Below are 6,112 nucleotides of genomic sequence, written 5' to 3'. Positions count from 1 at the left end.
GGGTCCCCTGTCGAAGACCACCACTGCCATGGATGTAATGGACAATCATGATTCTTGCCTGCCGGAACGTTTAGCCTTCAACACTTTTGGACAAACATATCTAGGCCGTGCGTCGAACCAGCCCTCGGTCGAACGAACACTCGTCGAAGGACGATAAATTTTGGAACAGAACTATGCTATCTGAAACCTAACCCAGATGCGGTGAACGTAAAATTACGTAATTAAACGATGCCCGGAAGTCATATTCGATCCGAGGTCTGGTGGTGCACGGCAGGTTTTATGCAAGGCTGGAGGAGGACAAAGCCGAGTGGTTCACGGCTGATTGGTGGATGTCCGGAGAGATCTAAGGCGTTCGATTCAGGTCTTGTTGGTGCACAAAATTGGTGGTGCACGGCTGCGCTTCTTCACCGGCCACTTCACTATTTTGTTGAAAACTGAGCCAAACTGAGCCAAAAAAAAACTGAGCTTCAAACTGAGCCAAAACTCTCTAACGCGTTCGAAAAGCTTTATAGAAGTAAGGTGGTAATCGAATCCTAAATATCATAGTTCTGGACTTGTATTATACGGTTTTATTTGCGGTCAGCGAGTAATGTGCAATTCGCTGCAGGCTTGAACCTGGCGGCTTATGTAGCATTGGTGGCAATTCGGCTCTTACACTTGGTGAAATCAGTGTATTTTTTGCTGTATGAAAGCCTTGAGAGTAAATGCATGCACTGCAAATGGTTAGAACTACCTTAAACTTAAAAATTTCTTTTTAAATTCAGATGGGGCCTTTTGTGGCCTTTTTTGTGAGCTAAATTGGCCTTTTTCTCTCGGCTCCATCTGGCAACCCTGCCGGCCAGACGCTTCTGTACGAAAAGCCGCCATTGCGTGCAGCACGGAGACTCAGTGCGGCCGGAGTACGTGAACGTTATAGTTATATAGGTTATAGCAGGTGCTATGTTATAGTTATATAGGTTATAGCAGGTGCTGTGTTATAGTTATATAGGTTATAGCAGGTGCTGTGTTATAGTTATATAGGTTATAGCAGGTGCTGTGTTATAGTTATATAGGTTATAGCAGGTGCTGTGTTATNGATCGTAAGTGTTACGTTGATCGTAAGTGTTACGTTAATCGTAAGTGTTACGTTGATCGAAAGTGTTACGTTGATCGTAAGTGTTACGCTGATCGTAAGTGTTACGTTGAGTACGTTGATCGTAAGTGTTACGTTGATCGTAGGTGTTACGTTGATCGAAAGTGTTACGTTGATCGTAAGTGTTACGCTGATCGTAAGTGTTACGTCGTCCATGATTATTATTTATATTAATATATAAAAATATATTTGATTTATATATTTATATATAATGAATTATGTTCTTAACATTTCCGCACAATTGAAAGGTATGAAAAACATGTTGGAAAGGCAGATTTATTATCAATTATTTTGTATATAAACTTTGCTTAATTGTAACCTTGGTAATATGTATAGTGTTCGCCCCCCAGTGGTTCCAAACTTTTGCAGGCCGGCGCCCCCTTGGCTCCCCAGTGAATTCCTAGCGCCCCCCCTCCCCCATAGACACATGGTGAAAAAAAACCTATCCCTATCCCTAATATTCCGGAGATAAAAATATACTCTCACCGCCCCCCAACCCACATCTTGCCACCGCCCCCGAGCCCCGAGGGGTGGTACCGCTTACTTCGGAAGCCACCTCACTCAGTACGGCGTGCAAGTCAGTGATCAGACTGAGTTATCGCGTGACCACCATTATTACTTCCTAAATACCTTTTCATAATAGCAGTTACTTACATCAACGAGCCTACGACACCATATCAAATGGATTACGATTACTTTATCAAATAATTAGTTGAGTTGTTTTCTCTTATATATATATCGAATAGAGTGCGTTGTTATATCAGAAATGCGTGACTAAATTATAATCAACAGTATTTGGGACGTAGTTGGTACCCACTAATGTCTATAAATGAAATGTTGTGCATAAAAGTAAGAAATATATGTTGAACGGTAACTATGTTTAATTATGATCGCCCTGCAACGTTTTTCAAAAATGAGATTTGAGGATAACTCCAGGAAACGCACGTCTCTTCAATGTCCAATTTTTCAAATTTCTAAGGAGCAGAATAAGTATCCAATTATATACCTTCAGAAGATCATGGAGCTATGTTTGACTTTATTAAGTCACGAAAAATATTTAAATAATTAGCTATTGTTAAATGTTAACTGTTTATATATGACTAGCCACCTCCCGAAGTAGGCAGGTGTTAACGCTGGCTAGGCTGTCGCTGAATATGTAAAATATGCCAAGCTCTCCTTCGTGTCTCATAACTTTGGTCATCGTAGGTCATGAACGCATGTTCAACACACTTCAAGGCCGGCGTAAACGATACAAGACTATCCTGCAGCTCTACGTTGACCATTTTTGAAGAAGGCGATATCTTCGGGCGGGGCACGATAAATATCTTAGTTACTCATGAAATAGTGTATTTCTTAGAGAGAGGATAAATCGGAAGACATGATTTAAAATACTCATTTATCATTTCACTTATAATAACACTTAAAATTTTCAAGAGAATTCTACCAGTATGCGATGCAAATACTCATTCATTGTGCCTGCCTAATTTTTTTCATCAAATTTGTCAACAAATAGTTGTTTCTTTGACCCCACGACAGATTTGCCTCGCACAGTTAGGTATATAATTTTAATAGAATTTGAAAAGTTTTTGAGGCCAGAGTGCCAAAAAAAAAACTAATGAAGGATATCTCATTCGTGAGTCAAAGTTGGTTCCAGAATCAGTGCAAGGGGCTGAGACATGTTCAGGAGAGGAAAGATTGAGTACATAACAGCGTTGTTGAGGGCAATAATGGCAGAGCAGAGAGCACAGTGGTAGAGTCTGCCGAACTAGTGGCGGAGTTGAGGGAACTAGTATCAATGTTGAGGGCAATTAAGGCAGAGAAGAGGGCACTAGTGGCGGAGTTGAGGGAACTAGTATAAATGTTGAGGGCAATTAAGGCAGAGAACAGGGCACTAGTGGCAGAGTTGACGGCATGTTTTGCGAAGATATTTGAGCTGACGGCAGTATATATCATGCATATAGGGCGCGGTTTTCCAAGAATTTTTATTCATTCATGGACTTAGTGAACAGTTGAATATACTTCGAGGGGTTTAAAAATAATTGCAAAGCGTATCGCATGAGAATGCAGAGCACGTCGCACAAGAAATGTTGAGTTTGCCCTTTTGTCGTTTTCTGTGAATATAATTCACAGAAAACGACGATTCTCACAATTTGTCGTATCAAAGTCATTAATTTGCCGCATCTGGCTTCAGTTGCAGCGTCAAATAATGCAATGTTTTTTTTTAGCCTTATAAAGATATGGTGAATTTTTGTGGTATTGTCTTTGCTTTTAAATTCTTGAATATCATATTTGTCATACATGAAATACTTGTCATTTGAAGGGTGGCCATCAGAAGTTTGCATTCAGATTTATTGACAAAAGAATATTGATTACGGAATCCTTGCAAATTTATTATTTGCAGATAGCGTATTTGTCTACAGAATCTGTGTACCTGCACGAGATAACTGAGCTTTAGAACGTATATAACAATGCTTTTACGCATAAGTTATTAGTATATCTTTTATTTCATTATTCCATTTTAAAATTTGTTATTTATTAATTATATTATTTTTGAATTTCATTAATTTTTTTTGCTCCTTTCGGGATTTTCTTTAACATTTGGAAATGATGTAAGCGTTCCATTTTTTATATATTTCTAAACGGAGGGATACTTCACAGTAAATTATTTCTTTACTTTATTCACTATTTCCTGAAACATTTTCAAGACCTGATCAAATTTCTCCAAGAGAAAATGAATGCATGGGACGTTTAACAAAATTTCCACAAGTCCACTCGATTATTTCGACAGCATTCGGCACTGCGGAGTTCGACTAAACCGTCAAAACGTAACGCCGGCTTCAGGCCGTTCATGATAATACAAATAACCGGATGGTTATTTCTATTTTCATGAATTCAAATAGCCAACTGCTTATTTGTATCGGAAGCTCAATATTGTATCTTAATATTATACATCTGAATAATCTCCCGTGGAATATCTGTATACACGAAAATAATTCCAAAATTATGGAGACTTGAAATGAATAATGCTAATGTAACTGCGGGTAATCTTAATGAATGATGGTGTAGATACGAGATTTGCATGTTGACGAAATAATTGTGTTACCCATCAAAATGAATTTGTGGAAAAAAAAAATTCTCTATCACACCAGTAATAATTATCACTTTAACAAAATATTTAAATCGAAATATCACTTTAATGATGATTCAACACATAACATTTCGTATATGTCATTTTTTTACATCGTAAACTTTATATAATAATATAATACAACTAAATTAAGTCAATGCATCGACCGGGTTCCGACGAAATCTTCCACGGCATTAATATTATGAATTAATAATTTTCATAAGTTTTTGGAGCCTAACGGCTAAATGCATGTAATAATTGGAATTCCGATTGAGTATTTGTAGTATTCCTAACTACATCGTTTTCTCGATGCGTGACACATTGACATCCCCATAAACGAGGTCATGTAAAATGGACACTTTAATACCTAGTTATTTCAACCTACTCTCTGCAACACCTGCAGTAATGAAGACATTACTGCGCCCAACACCTTCATACTTCCTTTTATTTCAAAGGAAGTATTTTCATACTTGCAAGTATTTCTAAGCCGCGATTGTTGTGACCAACTGTCATGGCCGCCGCGCTGCTGGTGCCGCTGAAAACGTGTCGTGAGGCGGCGCAGATAATCTGATTTGTCCCGTGCGTCCTACGCTGACGACTACGACATGCTGGAGTTTGTCCTCGCACTCGTTTTCTATGAACTCGAACGTGACAACGAATAGAAAACGATTTCGAGTAGAAACTAAAATGTTTCAAGTTATCAATGAGCCCTGATGTATGAGAGAGATGTTAACATAGGTGATATATTAACGCATTGCAGCGCGTGATAACACATGCAATGCGTGGAACAACAATTAAATAATTTGAAAGAAACAATTCGAAACATTTTTGGAAAAGTATTTCTGAGAACCCATGGATGACTGACGTCTGCGGTCGCGACACATTAGTCGTGGCGCCAGCCTCTAATTTTGGTCATTTCTATACATTATTTCATGTGTGGTAGCTAATTCATGCATATTTTATACTAATGTTTTGTATCGTTCACCACTGCACTCGACTACGACGCTCCAGACAAAAATTATCATTTACATGCGAGTTGAGATTACTTTTTCCTGGAGCGTCGAGCCGAACACAGAAAAATAATTAGTTGCCAATACAATTAAATTCTAATTTGTGCCAAAGCAAAATTTATATTCCCTATTATTTTCACACGTTCGCCATGAGATGTGCAGCACATTGAAAATTTATACAAAAACAACATCGAAAATTATTTGGTTTAATTACACGTATATCACATTTGTTTTAGCAAATGAAGATTGGAAATGCTTCATATTGAAAAGGTTGTAAAGGCAGATTCGAAATGAAAAACTCCATTGTGAGTAAGGATGAAAAATAAATGCATAAATTTTGTAGCCAGATAATATCAAATGATAACATACTGCAGATATTAGTGTTGATTTTCTCTCAGAATGCGTGATGAGCATTAATCAAGCAGTATACTTGGTAATGTTGGCTGTTGAACTGCTGCTGTCGCAACAGGTCTTACTTGTTAAGAAACAGTAACAGTAAGACCTGTGGCTGTTCCAACAGGTCTTACTTCAATACACAGAAAAATAAACCTTCTAGTTGATTGCATCGTTAGAGCTAATAATTTCCAAATATTGAAGTAGTAATTATTTAAAAAAAAATTCAATTCAACTCGATCGGAAAAAATTTTATAGCTCGTCAGACCTTTAAATACATATTTGAAGTTTTTAATTGTTTACAAAATTTTTCTGTCTTTGCAATTTTTTATGAGATCAAATATTCTTTTCATTACCCAGTACATCTAAATGCAGGTGAATTGAACGTCAATGAGCAGTGATTCAGTTAACCCTAGAATATCAGTCTATAGAAAATGCTCATCCCATAGA

Source organism: Hyalella azteca, unplaced genomic scaffold, assembly GCF_000764305.2.
Source record: "Hyalella azteca isolate HAZT.00-mixed unplaced genomic scaffold, Hazt_2.0.2 contig6905, whole genome shotgun sequence".
Taxonomy (NCBI): Eukaryota; Metazoa; Arthropoda; class Malacostraca; order Amphipoda; family Hyalellidae; genus Hyalella; species Hyalella azteca.
The sequence above is the reverse complement of the archived record's forward strand: the minus strand, read 5'-3'. Positions refer to the sequence as shown.